A 17459-nucleotide genomic window follows, 5' to 3' on the forward strand; every position below is an offset into this window, starting at 1 on the left:
TAGATGCAAGGAGAGGGTCCAGGTGTACAATAGGGGGTGTAGCTATGCGCTAACGTGTCTGGCAGAGAGGTGCCTGAGCCCTGTGTACATGCCAATGTGGCTGTCGGAGAGGTGCTAGAGCCCTGTGTACGCGGTAATGTGACCGTCGGAGAAGTGCCTGAGCCCTGTAGAAGCACAGCTGTCGGTGCTGCTGGGTTCCTGCTGACGTCTCCTTGCTTCTGTAGGGGGCTGAGAACCACCGTCCACTACAACACATGTGACCTTCTATGACATTTAGATTACGTCACCAACAATGGTATTTTTGTCATAGCATAAGTGGTTGTGACGACTTTATGACAAAAACACTGTCGTCACAGAAGTGCCGTGTTAAAGCACCTTCTATGACGAATGGTTAAGAAACGTCACAGATTTAATGACGACCACATATTTTCGTCATTAAATCTATGATGCTCCAAATCATCATAGATGAGGGGAAAACGTCATTAAGTGTAGCACTGGACAGGTTGCCACATGGCTGATGACGTGGCGATATGAAGTGGCAGGTGACGTGGCAAAATTTTATGACAGATATATTCGTCATAAATAAGCTTACGTGGATGCTGATGTGGCAATAACTTTGTGACAATAAATTTCATCATAAAATGGATGACGTGTCAAATAAATTATGACGAAATTTATTGTCACAAAACACTTGTATGGTTGATGACATGGCAGGTGACGTGGCAATCATATTGTGATATTTTGGTTCATCACTAAATACATTGATGCCTACAACCATCCAAAACATAATGCATATATTTCACAATCATCCAAAGTTACAACTTTTTCCAACATCCATATATTTCAAGCATAATATGTCCAACACACAAAAGAACATGGTTCATAATTCTTTAACCAGACAAGTACTAAAACTCTATAACAAGAGAACACATATAATAGACTGTAAGTTGCAGTTCCATATAGCAAACATGAGGATAAAAAGAGGTCCACAGTTTTGTGAGATGTGTCTTCAGGATGGTTGACACCATCATCTTAGCAAGCATGCTTAAGGATTCACCTGATCATGACTAATACTTAATATCTGTCGAAGTAGGATGCTATTTTCTGCTAAGGACTTCTTTAAATCTGCAATCTCAGTTGATTGATTAGCAATGGTTGCCTGAGATGCTTGTGACTTGACTTTTAAGGTATCCTTATCTTCTCGAAGTCCATCTTTTTCTCGCCTCTCATTGTCCAATTGAGACTGAAGCTCTTGCATTCTTGCTGAAACAGTCCCTGTGTTGCTTCTCTTGGAGGAGGGCAAAAGGCCAGCATTGTGAAGAAATTTACTTGAACCCGGTAGCACATTGGAAACAACTTCTGTTGCAGACTTTGCAAGCTGTCCATCTTCAGCTGGTGTTGCCACCATTGCTTCCATATCACCCTAGCATAAGTATTAAAACTTAATATAGTGTAATACAAATTGCAATGTAGTAACAAAGAGAAAAACATGTACTTACTATGGCTTTCTGAACAACTTAATTAAATCCTTTTTTCTTGCTGCAATGCATCTCCTTGAAAAGATCAATTGCACTAGGTTCGACATCTTTATATTTTTCTTGTCTCTGAAATGAAGTCAAATAAATTTGATCAGCATGGAGATCAAAACATAAATTAATTTCAATGCAACAATTTGATCAGCATGGAGATCAAAACATAAGCTAATTATAGCAAGGTTTTCTCATGAGTAATTAAATGATAGCAAAAGTATACATCAGCTACTAATACAACTATCAAGTCTGAATTCTTAGCTACTAATACATCAGCTGCTATGCAAAATTATACATCAGCTATCAACAACTAATACATCAAGTGTTGTTCGCCTACAGTTGCTACAGTGCAACTGTTGTTGGCCTGATGTTACTGCAATGCAGCAGCAAGATGCAATTGCTTCCAAAACAATAACAAGTGAACATGTTGGAAGACAATTGGCACACAACAGTGGACAATGCCATGAACATGATTATGTGCTTCATTCAGGTGTATACGCTAACAAACAGGAACCAGGAACTAGGAACAATGCTATAAATACACACTGCTGCTAGCAAAAAGCCACTCAATTAGATGCAGCTACACTACTGTAAATACACAAAAAATATTGTTGAAAAAAATAGACAACCAGGAATCAGTGTATACACTAACAAACAAAAGATGTGACTCAAATATTAGAGATAATAAAGCGATTGTGTTGGTAGCAGTAGCCATTCATACAATAACCAAGATTGTGAGAAGCAACAAGTTCCTCCAAGCATAACATAATTAGTTTCTTACCACTACATAAGCTTTTGCAACATATGATTGAGATCCTGTGCACTGTGGAAATTGCACCTTCTCACGATTAAGTTTGTTCTTCACACAATTGTTCTGTATGTAAAATACAATTGTAAGGTAGACAAAATAGCGATAATAAATTAATAGATTATGTTTATGAATATACAATCAACGTTAGTCATAAAACGAGTGCAGCTTGCAACATATTTTCATAATTGTAGGAGCTATCTTTTCATCATAAATACAGAACAAAAACAAACTACTTTTAGAAGATAATATGGACACTGAAAAGCATATAAGACACTTCAATAATTTTGTCTTGGGTTACATTAATATTGAGTGAAGGTAAATAATAAGTCTGTCAACTCATATATCACATGGAAAATTCAGAAAACTGGTTGAAACTGAAATGGTTGCTTGCTTGCTGTTCTTGCAGCGAGTAAGACAGAAAACTGGTTGAAACTAAAACAGTTGTTGAACCATTTGCTGTTGAAACTGAACGGGTTGCTGCTTGCTGTTCTTGCTGATCAGAAAACAATTTTTGGTGTGCTTGAAAGTGAACGGCTTGCTATTGAAAATGAACTAGTTGCTGCTTGCTGTTGTTGCTAATCATAATTTTTAGAAATCATGTTGCTTGCTGCTAGCATCAGAATTATTGCCGCTTCATTTCTTACAGCATGATAGCAAGCAACACCTTCATTTGATGGAACGGCAAGCAAAACTTGGCCATGACCGTGTTAGAGAAGAGAGCAAGGAGGGAGAGGGAAGGGCAGATTAGTCCTACACCCATAATACTCAATTAAATTATGTTGGCCAAAAAAATATCACTGTGATGTACAAGGTGTTTTTGTAGCCAATAGGAAACTGCTCATTTTGTAGCAAACTAGTGTTCTCATGTCCTAAATGAGGTAACATGCAAGAGGCTCTGATAATGATCAATACAGGCCACACATAAACGGTTACTGAACTATTGGAGGTGGAATCAACCACTAGGTTCTCAAATAGTACTAACAAAGAACAATTTTCCCAAGAAAAAGAAAAGTTGCATTCCAAACACTTCATAAATGAAAATATTATTTATATAGAGGGATAAGTGGAGCTTGATCGCAAATACCTTGTGGTTTGGGCTAGACCACATTTGTACCAACTCTCTCCATTGATCATCAATCATACATGAAACAGGTGATGTAGTCCTCACTTGATTTGCAGGAACTCCAGTGAAGTACTTTTTTCCAGCCTATACCTCATTTGGCGCTGTCCACCCTTTAGCATATCAACACATGCATCTTTTACTGCATTACTCTCAACATCCATGGTGAATTGACCCTAGCAAAGAAGTGGTGACTCTATGATACTCAATTGAAAAGGGCAATGAACTTTAACTGAACAAGTGAGGGAAAATGACTTACAGCAAGCTTCCCAATGTAGTCTGTAATTTTACCCTCGTTCTCTTGCTTCTTGTACTCCTTCCAGTGTGGAAATATTGGAAGGTGTTGCCTCAGTATGATCCCACCCTCCGATGCAAACTTTGCAGCCTGAATAGGTGGCTCTGACCTTCGCTTCCCATTAGAGATTTGGATTGGAATCTTAGTGCCTAACCCTCTGCTCAAGGATTCAAGTTGTTTGCCCCTACTTCTTTGCCTTAGTACCAATTCTGGTGATTAGCATCATAAAACGCAAAAAGATATTAAATTTTCAAACTAGCAGAAACAATCTAGTGAATGGCAAAGATCATATGGGTTCTGGTGCATGTGAGCATTTTCCCTAGACAGAGCAGAACATACAGTAATATATAGACAAATATGCAACTTCATTGCTCTAGCCTTGTTCTATGTTTAACAGCCCAATAATCGAAAATCAAGTACTAGTTGCATCTGTTACCTACACATGCATTCTATAACTGAAATCTGTATATAGAGGATTTGTTACCTACACAGGCACTCTGTTACACGAAGATCTTTGTGCTCAGGCTTTTTATCAATATTATATATAGCTACTACAGATCATGAGAATGACAGATTAATTTATTTGAGAAATTTTAGATTATTTGATACATTAATAAATGCATTGAATAACAAATAATCACTTGCCTTCATCTCTATTGTGGTCATTGACCTCAGCTTGTGTGGGAGAACTAGGTTGTGCAGCAGTAGTCAGGCCTACAGTGTGATCTTGCTCAGTGGCAACACTTGAAGTAAATTGTGTTGCAGCAGCCAAGTTTTGGGTGGATTCTTGGTTTGTGGTGGCTCTTGAACCAGCTTGTGTAGTAGTAGTTAGGCTTAGGGAGGATTGTTGATTTATGGCAGCACTCCTTTGCCTAGTGAATCTAATCTGTTGTCCATGAACATCAGGGGCCACAACCCTTTTAGAACCTCGTGTTTGTTGTGTAGGTTTGTCAGCAACATGAGTTGGGTTGTGGCTACGTACACCTTGTGCAACATGGGAATCCTGTAGGTATAACACAATAATCATGTGCATATCAATTTGTTTGGAAATGCAAGTGTAATGATATATAACATGAGGAAACAAATAGATGAATTAGAAACTTGCTTACCTCCTCTGGCTCAGAGCCTTCACTATCCTCGCCGTCAAACAAAGACCCTGATTCCTCTGGACCATCATATTTGCTCTTTACTCTTGTAGCAGTCATCATTGTGCGTAACTGATTAATCCCAAGCCGTTGGAACATCTGATTGTTCCTCATCACATTTGCTGCCCTTTGTTTCTCATACTCAGTAGAAGTGATTTCTGTACATTAATGACATGATTTGATAAATAATAAATCACTCTAAAAAATAATAGAAGACAAATGCATGTACTGACCCACAAGAGCACAGTAGCAAAAAAGAAAACACTAAAAACATTAGAAAAGAAGGAATGAAATCCCAATTTGAAAATGGATGGAATAATCACTAGATAATGTATTAGTACTGTACACAGTAGAGAAATTTCTTTGGTATGTTATTATTACTAGTGGCAAGGCAACAACTATTCTTTGATATATGAGACATTTATAAAAACTGGCTGCTAGTGGTAAAAAATATTGAACAAAGAAACCATATTTGAACTAGGTAAAAAATCTTCAAGGGATGCACTTAAGAACATTAGTTGGAGTGTATCTGCCACAACTGGGCTAAGTTTTTAGCCAAAACTTTCAACTAATTGTTTAGAAAACTAGCTTGCAAAACTCATGTAATTTGGACTAACCCCAGCAAATAACTACCAATTGATCAAACGAAGACTCTTACTCATATTCATTCGACTGAAAAAATTACAGTCTGTACAAGCCTCAGAACACTGAACATAGTGAGATTTCTCGGACTCAATATTTACAGTTTGTACAAGCCTCAGAACTTTCGACTGAAAAATTACAATTCATACTTATTACTACTTACTATATAAAAGGAACAAACTGAATAGGCCCTGCTCATTGGTCAGTCGTGGGTACCAATCTCGGACTCAATTTTAGTTTTTGCAGTCCTCTGACAATTTGAAGTTTATAATGTTGCAGGGGCTGGACGAGAATCAAACTACGAAGAGAGGCTAGGCAGGCATGACAGATGTTTGAGGAGGCTGAAGATGCTATTCACAGGGATGACTCTAGTGATGATGATGAAATAGGAGACGGGCAACTATGTGTTGTGTGCTTAAGGAAGAGAAGGAGAGCAACTTTTATTCCATGTGGGCATCTTGTCTGCTGTTCTGAATGCGCATTAACAATAGAGTGTACACCTCATCCATTGTGCCCTATGTGTCGTCAAGACATCAGATACATGATGAGGGTTTATGACTCTTGAGGTAATTGGAAAACATTCTTTTTAGTATTTTATAAAGATTGACTCACTATTTTATGTCAATGTTTTTTTAGCTTTACAATTATGATGTAATATTCTGACTAATACACTGAATAAAATTGCTATCCTTGTTCGGTTGCTTAATTATTGGCATAGTTAGTTTTGGATACCTCATCCATACATTTTACTCGCTATGTATTGAACCATGCCCATCACTAGAACAAATGAACGCCTGATTAGAGGAATAAGGTACACTTTGCAGCATAGGAAAAACAAGATCCAGTACCCTAAACTGAAAGAGATACAAAAGGTGGGGAGTCTTACTGACTGGACCTGTCGAATCCGAGAGCGATTGAAATTTACCTGGTGGGGGTTCCCTTGTGCTTCGTATTCCCTTCCTCCCTGGAGGCATGGTGTCTTCGGATCGGCTGAAGGATGCGGAAGCCGTGAAGCCGCCCGTGCAGGTGAAGTCCCTCCCGCCGCCGCCGCCGTATGGGGAAGTTGTAGGGAGATAAGGAAATATGCTGCCAAGGAAATAAGAAAAGATGCTGCTCGTGGGACGTGGGGTCCGGACGTGCGGGTTCAGCGATTAAAAAATGCAAAAAATGGTTATGTAATTAATCAAAAAAATGAGTTCGCCGCTGCAGCCGGGATTCGAACCTGGGAGCTCTTGCAGCGTGAGATGTTGTGATATACCATTGCAATAAGTGAGATATTCGTTGATGTATGGGAAACAACTCTATTTGTATGGAAACAACTCTATTTCTATGGTTTAAATGGTTTTCCAAGCCAAAAAATTAAATAAATACCAAACATGGTTAAAAATAGTGAAACTTGGTATGGAGTCATAATTTGGTCCTAGTTGCTTGTGATAAAAAATTCAGAGGATTATACAAAAGTTAGTTTGTAGATTGTTCACAAGCGGTCACATCTCTCACTAAGATTCATAGCATTGGAGTAGTACTTCACGGTTTGAGCCATATTTCATACCTTTGTTTGTTTTTTTCTTGAAAAGTGTACCATTTGCTCTTCTAACCGCTACAAACTTACTTCCGCTGAAGATCTCCCATTTTGGATTATTTATTGATTTCTATGGTTTAAATGCCTTTCCAATCCGAAAAAATCAAATAAATACCAAAGGAGGTCAAAAAATAGTGAAACTTGGCATGGAGTCTTAACTTGGTTCTAGTAGCTTGTGATAAAAAAATCAGAGGATTATACAAAAGTTGGTTTGTAGATTGTTCACAGGCGGTCACATCTCTCACTAAGATCCATAACATTGGAGTAGTACTTCACGGTTTGAGCCATATTTCATACCTTTGCTTGTTTTTTGCTTGAAAAGTGTACCATCTGTTCTTCTAACCGCTACAAACTTACTTCCTCTAAAGATCTCCCATTTCGGATTATTTATTGATTTCTATGGTTTAAATGCCTTTCCAATTCGAAAAAATCAAATAAATACCAAAGGTGGTAAAAAAATAGTGAAAGTTGGCATGGAGTCTTAACTTGGTTCTAGTTGCTTGCGATAAAAAATCAGAGGATTATACAAAAGTTGGTTTGTAGATTGTTCACAGGCGGTCACATCTCTCACTAAGATTCATAACATTGGAGTAGTACTTCACGGTTTGAGCCATATTTCATACCTTTGTTTGTTTTTTGCTTGAAAAGTGTACCATCTGTTCTTCTAACCGCTACAAACTTACTTCCGCTGAAGATCTCCCATTTTGGATTATTTATTGATTTCTATGGTCTAAATGCCTTTCCAATCCGAAAAAATCAAATAAATACCAAAGGTGGTCAAAAAATAGTGAAACTTGGCATGGAGTCTTAACTTGGTTCTAGTTGCTTGCGATAAAAAAATCAGAGGATTATACAAAAGTTGGTTTGTAGATTGTTCACAGGCGGTCACATCTCTCACTAAGATCCATAACATTGGAGTAGTACTTCACGGTTTGAGCCATATTTCATACCTTTGCTTGTTTTTTGCTTGAAAAGTGTACCATCTGTTCTTCTAACCGCTACAAACTTACTTCCTCTGAAGATCTCCAATTTCGGATTATTTATTGATTTCTATGGTCTAAATGCCTTTCCAATCCGAAAAAATCAAATAAATACCAAAGGTGGTAAAAAAATAGTGAAACTTGGCATGGAGTCTTAACTTGGTTCTAGTTGCTTGCGATAAAAAATCAGAGGATTATACAAAAGTTAGTTTGTAGATTGTTCACAGGCGGTCACATCTCTCACTAAGATTCATAACATTGGAGTAGTACTTCACGGTTTGAGCCATATATATTTCATACCTTTGTTTGTTTTTTGCTTGAAAAGTGTACCATCTGTTCTTCTAACCACTACAAACATATTTCTGCTGAAGATCTCCCTTATCGGATTATTTATTAATTTCTATGGTTTAAATGCCTTTCTAATCGAAAAAACCAAATAAGGTTTCAATATGGTTTAAATACGGTTTGAGCACATTAGTTTTTCTTCTTAAAAAAAGTGGCGCGAGATGACAGCTTTCGGAGAGCAGACGCGGTAAACAGCCCGCTGTCCGTGGGTGGCCCACACGTCAACGAGAATAAGGTTTTCTTCACTGGACCGATCCGAGTTGTTCCCCAAATCCACTGCTTGAGGAGGTGAGCACTCGGATCCGGCGAGGTGCCGCGAGCGAGGCGCGATGAGAGACCGTGCCATGTTCCATCTCTGCGCGCTTTTCTCGCGAGCGCCCTCTGCTAGCCTGCCTTCTCCTGGTCACGCGCTGCCTCAGGTACTCGGCATCTCTCCCCCGTCCTTGGCGTCCACCACGAAGGACCTCCGCTTACCCTTCTGGTCGCGCGCTGCGGGTTACTGGGCCGGGTGCGTCTCCATTCGAAGCTGGGTTCCTGGGGCGCTTGTTCTTCTCCGTTCGAAGGCGGAGCGTCCGTGGAGGAGGCGGTGGGGTATTGGTGGAAGTGCTGCTGTTGGTGCACATTCACGGCGACCGGTGCAGCCTGGGGCACGGAGGCCATGAACGTCTTGTGCCGATTGTGCGAAATGGCCATTCTGTGGTTGCTGCTTGATTTATTTCGGGCTTTGGGGAATTTTCCTATGGGAGATCGACGTCAGGACGGGAAATGTCTGCATTAGTTGACAACAATAGCATAATTTGGGAAGCTAGTAAAGGTGACCCCCACTACAGTATGCAATCCATTATTTGCAGCAACATTTGAATGCATGCTGAGTTTGAACACAGCAATACATAACCCTTTTTTGTCTTGCAGCCACCAATCAAATCTCATTTGTTTCATGATGAGTCACTACCATCTTTCTTCCGGAGGTTGGCATGGTCACCTATGATCTTTTCTAGTATTGCCAGCAGGTATATGTTGTTTTTGCATTAGTGTTTAGTGATAGTTAAGCTCATGTTTCTTAAGCTTGAATGTGTTCACTGGTTGCAGGCCTATTTTCAGCAAATGCCATGTCCTCTCAAGGTAGCTAAACGAGCCAGATACTTTGTAGTTCGACAACCTCAATCCTTTTGACCATGAAACGATCAGCTAAACTAAGATATCGTGCACTTACTTGTATTTTTGTTTTGACACCATTGCAGTATGACAAAATGGAGATGTGAAGCGTGGACAATCAGTTGGCACTGCAGCCATTGGTGGTCCATTCAAGCCTTTGAATCATGATGGAAAATTAGTAAGTCAATCTGAGTCTTTCGATCCTTGGGTACAAGTATCTTCATAGTATTAGCGTAACTGTTAGCGTTATTGTGTATACCTCTATAAAATGTTTATTTGATTAGGAAAGGTAACATGGACATTATTGGTATCTTAGGAAATGGTAAAAAAATATAGAAACAAATGGGCTGATCTGAAAGCAATCTTCTCGCCTTACATAATGATGCTTATTTTTTCTATGAGCATCATCATTAATCAGCAAGAAATGCACTACTCCATAAGTCTAAGTATTTTATCAAGGTGAAAAATTAGCTTTCAAGATCAAAGGCTCATGAATCTTAGATAATGTTAGTGACCACTTAGTAGCAGTAGCAACCAGATTGTTTTGTTGGAATCTGTGCTGATTCTTCGCCAAGCTACTCATCGTCGCTATCATCATCTTCGCCATTATGGATTGTTCTTTCTTCATTATTATCACTAGCATATTGCAGAAATGTTTCTTCTTCTTCGTCTTCAAATAAATCTTCCAGTTCATCTTCCCTTTGTCTCTGAAGGTCTTGAACTATACTTGCATGAACAGTAAAAGAATTTTCACCATCCAACGCGTCATTGTCCATATTGACATCACAATCTTGAATATGAAAATCAACACACTCATCGTCTTGGTATGACAGCTCCACACCCTTTGATATTTCATCGCTTGAAATTTCAGCCACATCCACAAATGCCTATGTGAGAATTTTTGAACAACTCGCCAGTCTCCACGATATTTGGTGTCTTCCAAGTAAAATACCTTTGTCGTCTGCGTGGATAGAATAAAAGGATCATCCTTGTACCAAATACATGCATGGTTGATGCTTCTAAAGAATCCATCATCTTTCATCCTTGCCCTGTTACTACAGGTATCAACCCAATCACACCGAAATAGAACCACTGACTGATGTCCGCTAGAGTCTGCATTGTACTGCAGCTGAATTATTTCTTTCAAGCAACCATAAAATTCAACATCTTCTCCATTATGGGTGCCATGAACCATAACTCCACTATTCTGTGTCCTTCTATTTTTTTCACGCTCAATAGTGTGGAACCTTACACCACCAACAATACATGATGAAAATAATCTTACTCGCAGATCTGGTTGACATGACAAAGCGTATAGGTCACCACTTACATCTTCACCATTCACAAATCGTAGAGTTGCAATCTGTACACATAATTCCCCAAGATGGTTAAAACATCTTCAACCACTAAAAATGGTTAAAGAAAATATGCAAGAACAACTCACATGGTTCTTAAACCAGGTAGCAAATTGTTTCTCAATGGTTTTTTCAATATCTTGATTTCCTTCATTCTGTAGCTCCTTTCTATATAACCTGCAGAGCATTTTTAAACAAACAATTAGCACATCAAATTAGTAGGTTTGTAGACAAATGAAGCAAAATTATGGATACAAAGACATACTCTATATATTGTTCAACCTCCGGACAATTGTTTAACACATACCAAACCATCTTGTCATATATATTTTCTTGGTATGTAATCCTATGCCCTCCGAGTAAATCGACTCCATGTTGGAAAACAGATAAATCACCCTTGCTCATATCAACACGCTCTTTGTTCCTGCCCTCCCAATTATGTCATGTGTCGAGATCATCAAAATACCGCGAACAAGCAGTCAAGCATTCATTAGCAACATATGCTTCAGCAATTGAGCCTTTAGGCGTGCCATGTTCCTCACAGAATGCTTCAAAGTAAATAACCGTCTTTCGACGGGGTACATCCAACCATATTGCACTGGGCCTCTCAGGATAGCTTCATCAGGTAAATGGACAGTCAAGTGGACCATGACATCAAAAAATGCAGGAGGAAATATTTGCTCAAGCTTGCATAGAACAATTGGGATTTCCTCTTTCATTCTATGCAAAACATTTAACTTCAATGTCCTAGCACATAATTGTTGAAAAAAGTTACCTAGTTCAGCAATTGCTATGTACATGTCATTATCCATGATTCCTCGAAGAGCGGCAGGTAAAATACGTTGCAATATTATATGGCAATCATGAGTTTTTAACCCTTGGAGGTTGCATCCATCAGCTGTAATACATGTTGCTAGGTTAGAAGCATATCCATCTGGAAACTTTACACTTCTTAGAAAGTCATAGAAAGCAAGTTTTTGCTTTTTATCCATTGTGTATGGAGCAGGAGGAGCGCTATATGAATCTCCATCACGCTTCAAGTGCAAAGATTTTCGTATGCCCATGTCTTCCATATCAAGCCTAGCATTAATACTATCCTTCGACTTCCTAGGAATACCTAGTAATGTACCAAGAATTGACTCACATATATTTTTTTCGATGTGCATCACATCAATGTTATGTCGTAGCTTCAAACCTGTCCAGTAAGGCAAATCCCACAAACACGACCTTTTCTTCCAACATTGGCCATCATTTGCATCCCGCTTTCTCTTCTTTTTTTGAGGATGCTTTCCTGGTCTAACATCCTTGACACTGTCCAACTGCTGCTTCAATTCAACCTCACTAAATGCCTCTGGCTTGTCACAGTTTTCAACTTTCCCATCAAAGTCTTTCTTTTTTCTCCATGGATGATCCTTTTCAAGGAATCGTCGATGCCCAATATAGCAAATCTTATTCCGTATTCTTCTAGAGCAGGGATTTTTGTCACAATGCAAACAAGCATAATACCCTCTGGTGACTCTACCAGACAATGTGCTTAGCGCTGGATAATCATGTATGCACCATAGCACCGCAGCATGTAGAATAAACTCTTTTCCAACTCTTGCATCAATAGTATTGACACCCAACCAAAGATCTTGCAACTCGTCAATTAGTGGCTCTAAAAAGACATCAAAATCCTTTCCTGGGCATTCTTTGCCAGGGATGAGTAGACACATCATGAAGTTTGATTGCTCGACACATACCCATGGTGGAAAGTTGTAAGGGATAACAAAAATAGGCCACATACTATAAGAGGAGCTCATTTTCCCAAATGGATTGAAACCATCTGTTGCAAGACCAAGCCTGATATTCCTAGGATCTTCTGCAAACCAACCGTGTTGCTTATCGAAGTCCTTCCATGCCTTACCATCCGCTGGATGGTTGAGCTCATTTTCCACAACTTTCCTCTTCAAGTTATGCCATTGTGCCTCCTCAGATATTTTTTTGAGGAAAACATCCTTTTCAACCTAGGAATCAAAGGAAAATGTCGTAGTACCTTTTGAGGACTCTTATTTTTACCTTCACCATCTTTCCATCTAGATTCTTCACACACTGGGCATTCATCTTTTTTTGCATAATCCTTCCGAAACAAAACACAATTATTTGGGCACACATGGATTCACTCATATCCGAGTCCTAATACACGAATAAGTTTCTTTGCTTCATTATAAGATGCTGGAAGGCTACATTGTGGGAACGACAATGATAATAACTTCAAAATTGCATTGAATGCCACATTGCTGATCCGATAAAATGACTTGATATGAAGTAATCGAACCACAAAAGAAAATTTTGTGAATGGTGAACCTGGATGAAGTGTCTGCTTCATCTCATCTAACACAACTGCAAACATGGACTTCCCTGTACCTTCTTCAGATGTGAATAACTCATGCACCATATCTGGTAATCTATCATCAGGGTTATCTTGTTCATACTCATTCATATTAGCATCCTCATTCAAACTAGGTTGTTCATCTAGATGGTCAGCATTTTCATTTAATCTGCCAGTCAATAGTGGCTCTCCATGATGTATCCATGTTGTGTATGTGCTCGCCATCCCATTAATATATAAGTGATCCTCTACTTGTGATTTATGTTTATAAAGTTGATTCAAGCACTATCAACATGGGCATAGGATCTCCTCGGCATCAGGAAACCGCTCTTCAACAAACTTCATGAACTCATCCACCCTGGCTAGATACTTGTTGCTGAAAAGCCTAGAATTGATCCAAGATCTGTCCATCTGCCATACATTGAAATAATAAAAGAATGTAGGTTAGATAAATTAAAATTCTAACCCACTAAAATTTTCTGAATAAATGTAACTAATACCAACTAAATATAATACTAGCCATGAAGATAATGCTTCATTTTTTATTCAATTGCAAGGTAGCCAGAATGTTGATCCAGTTTTAGATTTTTAATTACTTCTTCAAATTCTTTATTATTCTCATGATTTTATTTTTGAGAGGTTACACAGTAACTGAAAGTTCTGTATATTTGAATCCCATCTTGCAGGAAACTAATTTGATGGTACAAAATGGCTTTCTAGAGAAGGTAACAGATCTTCTTATCACAGTTGTAGAGCCAAAAAGCATCGTTCTTTGTTTAGTTCCTAGTTGGTTGTTCTACCGAAGTTGTACGGGTAGTGGCACGCTCTCGCTAACCATATGGTCTTTATTGCAGCATTTCTCCTCATAAAATTGTGTCAGCATGTAACATTTTTATTTTTTGTTTCTAATAAAATTCACAAGAAAAAACATTCTTGGTAGTGCAGGTTATCACAGAATACACACTTTTTTAGTACTCTTTTAGAATCTCTAATTCCCACATGTACTTCTGAAAGTGAAAATGTGCACTCTATTTCAATGGAAGATGTCTTTCTTTTAGTTTCTCATCAGTTGCAGCACAACTGATCTAACCAGTTTTCAGTCTGTGAAACCTGTTAACTTTTGTGTGTGTACCAGTGAACATCAGAGAAACCTGTGAACTTGTGTGTGAATTCTATGAATCCGTGTACCTGTGAACTTGGGTGTGAATATGTGAAACCTGTGTGAAATCTGAAACCTGTGAACTAGTGTTCTGTCTGTGAAACATGTTAAGTTTTTATGTGTAACCTATAAACTAATGTGAAATCTGAAACCTGTACTATATTAGTCACTAACCTATGAACTTGTGCAGACACTGGTTTCCCTTGGCCGGACAGATTTCAAATTGAATATGTGGTTGTCTCTATCGGCAGCAAGGGATGAAACCTTGATGGTGAATCCTGGAAGATGGCGAATCCTGGAAGATGGCGAGTGCTCTATCTTGGAGACTTGGAAGATGGCGAATCCTGGAAGAACAAGCAAAAGTATGGTAAGATTAATGGTTTCAGGCCAAACATTAGGCCATGTTATGTTCCTACACCTAGAAGGATGGATCACGGATCATAACAACCATTAGGAGTAACACCTAGGGTTGTTTTCATGGTGACAGATGGTACTTAAGATCTACAAACCTTTTGATGTTTCTTCTCCCTTGTACGGCAGGAAACACCTTGCCGCGGTGATAGCGCCAGAACAGCCGTCGACGGCTTCAAGCTCCTGCGTGTGTTTCTGGCGTCCGGTCGTTGCGTTTGTACCCTGCGAGACTTGTAGCCGGCGGGCTGCCTGTGACCTAGATGGATGTTCTGAGACTCGTGGATTCATCCTTATTATGAGTTCCCAGAAAACGATTATTCCTATAAATCTATTTCGTAGTGGATTCTGGACGCAGGCACTCCCATTACGCCGAACAGGTCCAGGCGTGTTATTCCCTGACGACCACCTACCCTACTACCACCCCTTGGAAAGTTCGTGGCCTTTGTGAATCCATGCATGTGTGCGTGGATCACAACCAGCCGCATTGTTTATTTGGGCAACAGAACTAGACGTGGACTTATTTGGGCATGGACATGGACGTGCAACAGAACTAGACGGCGGGCTACCTGACGTGTATGGACCTGGACGTCCATGGACCTGGACACGTCTTGCCATTAGGCCATGTTGCCTGGGTCGCTTCTAAAGGCAGTAAAATCATTCACCAAGGAGTCGACGACACAGCTAGCTGATTTGTCTGCTCTGACGTGTGTGTAAGCAAATGTTGTATGAGGTCATGTTTGTAAGGTGTGGGAAATTAAGTCCAGGCTTATGTAGTGCCACAAGTTTTACAACAAAAAACGTAGCATGCGCTCCTCTGATTCGTCGACATTATATTATATATTATATATTATATTTATTCATCGTCGTTATATTTATTTTGGGGTGAATCGAAAATCATGAAAATCTTGATAGATATAAATTATGCAATATATATGCAACTTTTGTTGGAAAACACAATAGGATTCAACTGAATACTCTTCAATTGAAGTGGGCTCCTAGTCAAAGACGCTAGATGGGTCGAGAATTAAAAGATGTGTAACAAAGTTGGCCTTGCCTCTCCACATCTATAAAACAGTAGCTTGACCATATGCGTAGGTGCGAAAGATTTGTCATCGTGGGCAAGTTAATATATTATGGGCTAAAAAACAAGGTGATAGGAGGCAAAATCCTATAGATTAGCTATATACTAGAGACACTTTAATATAAATAGATGAAAAATTAAAAAATAATTTAATGTGTTACATCAATAAGCACCTCATGCAGAACCCATTTAGCCTTGATGGTGGACCTCTCGTTACATCGATTATATAATATTTCATTTTAAAAATTCTATCACATATATAAATGATGAATGAGCTTGTCACACAATTGTCACAAGTCTGATGTAGAGCAAAATATGACGATTTATTCTCATGACGAACCCATATTGCCATGAATCATCGTCACAAAAAGTATGTTAGAATGAGTTATGACAGTTTTAATGACGATGGTTAATTTTTTGTCATTAAACTTACACGTCTCATTGAAATCGTCATAAACAGAGCGATCTAATGACGATTCTCACTAGTGTCATCACATATTTGTCATAGAAGGTCACATGTGTTGTAGTGGTCGTCATGGACGCACGCGGGGAGCCAACATTACTTGTTTCCGGGGCGAGCCAGATGGGATGCCGGTCTTGTTCCCTCGTAGCCTGAGCTAGCTGGCGGTAGGGTAATGATGTATCCCCCGTGGCGCGGTTGGTCCGAGCCCAAGGTCGGGCGAGGCGGAGGTTTCTCCTGAAGCTGAGGCTAGGGTCGGGCGAGGACGTGATTCTTCCCGAGGCCGAGGTTGAGGCCGAGCCCTGGGGTCAGGCGAGGCGGAGACCTCCTTTCGAGGTTGAGGTTGAGGCCGAGCCCTGGGGTCGGGCGAGGCGGAGACCTCCTTCCGAGGCCGAGGTTGGGCGAGGCGGAGACCTCCTTCCGAGGCCGAGGTTGGGCGAGGCGGAGCTTCCCGTTGCGCCCGAGGCCGGACTTGGCTGTTGTCAGTCTCACCCTGGTGGGTGGCACAGCAGTCGGAGTGGGGCAAGCAGCGCTGTTTTCCTGTCAGGTCGGTCAGTGAAAGGGCGAAGCGACTGCGGTCACTTCGACCTTGCCGACTGAGGCACGCGTGTCAGGATAAGGTGTCAGGCGATCCCTGCATTGAATGCGCCTGCGATACGGTCGGTTGGTGAGGCGATTTGGCCAAGGTTGCTTCTCGATGAAGCCTGCCCGAGCTGGGCCTCGGGCGAGTCGAGGGTGCGCCCACTGCCTGAGGAGGCCCTCGGGCGAGGCATGAATTCGTCCGGGACTACTGTTCCCGCCCGAGGTCGGGCTCGGGCGAGGTGAGATTGCGTCCCTTGGTAGACGAGGCCTTGACCTGAACCGCACCCATCAGTCTTTGCGGTTTGTGCTGATGGTGGTTACCAGCCGTGTTTAGGAGAGTTGGGGGGTACCCCTAATTACGGTACCCGACAATTATCTCTTTATATTCTTATTCAATCATTAAGTGATGAAGACATGTCCTTCATGACATTCATCT

At 40.2% G+C, this 17459-nt stretch overlaps 1 long non-coding RNA gene and 1 other non-coding gene across 2 annotated transcripts; one reads left to right on the forward strand and one right to left on the reverse strand.

Annotated features, from left to right (window-relative positions):
- Positions 1 to 786: 786 nt before the first annotated feature.
- LOC103632760 (uncharacterized) lies at positions 787 to 6627 on the reverse strand. The gene is made up of 8 exons (XR_002263518.3): positions 6468 to 6627; positions 4865 to 5058; positions 4401 to 4758; positions 3720 to 3964; positions 3425 to 3636; positions 2311 to 2403; positions 1500 to 1604; positions 787 to 1423 (listed from the first exon to the last, which is right to left on the reverse strand). It is a non-coding gene; the product is annotated as an uncharacterized protein (transcript).
- Positions 6628 to 8677: 2050 nt separating this feature from the next.
- On the forward strand, positions 8678 to 15657 carry LOC103632762 (uncharacterized). The gene is made up of 7 exons (XR_002263898.3): positions 8678 to 9263; positions 9362 to 9459; positions 9539 to 9571; positions 9691 to 9782; positions 14017 to 14055; positions 14680 to 14856; positions 15030 to 15657. It is a non-coding gene; the product is annotated as an uncharacterized lncRNA (long non-coding RNA).
- The last annotated feature ends 1802 nt before the right edge of the window (positions 15658 to 17459 follow it).

Source organism: Zea mays, chromosome 7 (genome assembly GCF_902167145.1).
Source record: "Zea mays cultivar B73 chromosome 7, Zm-B73-REFERENCE-NAM-5.0, whole genome shotgun sequence".
Classification (NCBI taxonomy): Eukaryota; Viridiplantae; Streptophyta; class Magnoliopsida; order Poales; family Poaceae; genus Zea; species Zea mays.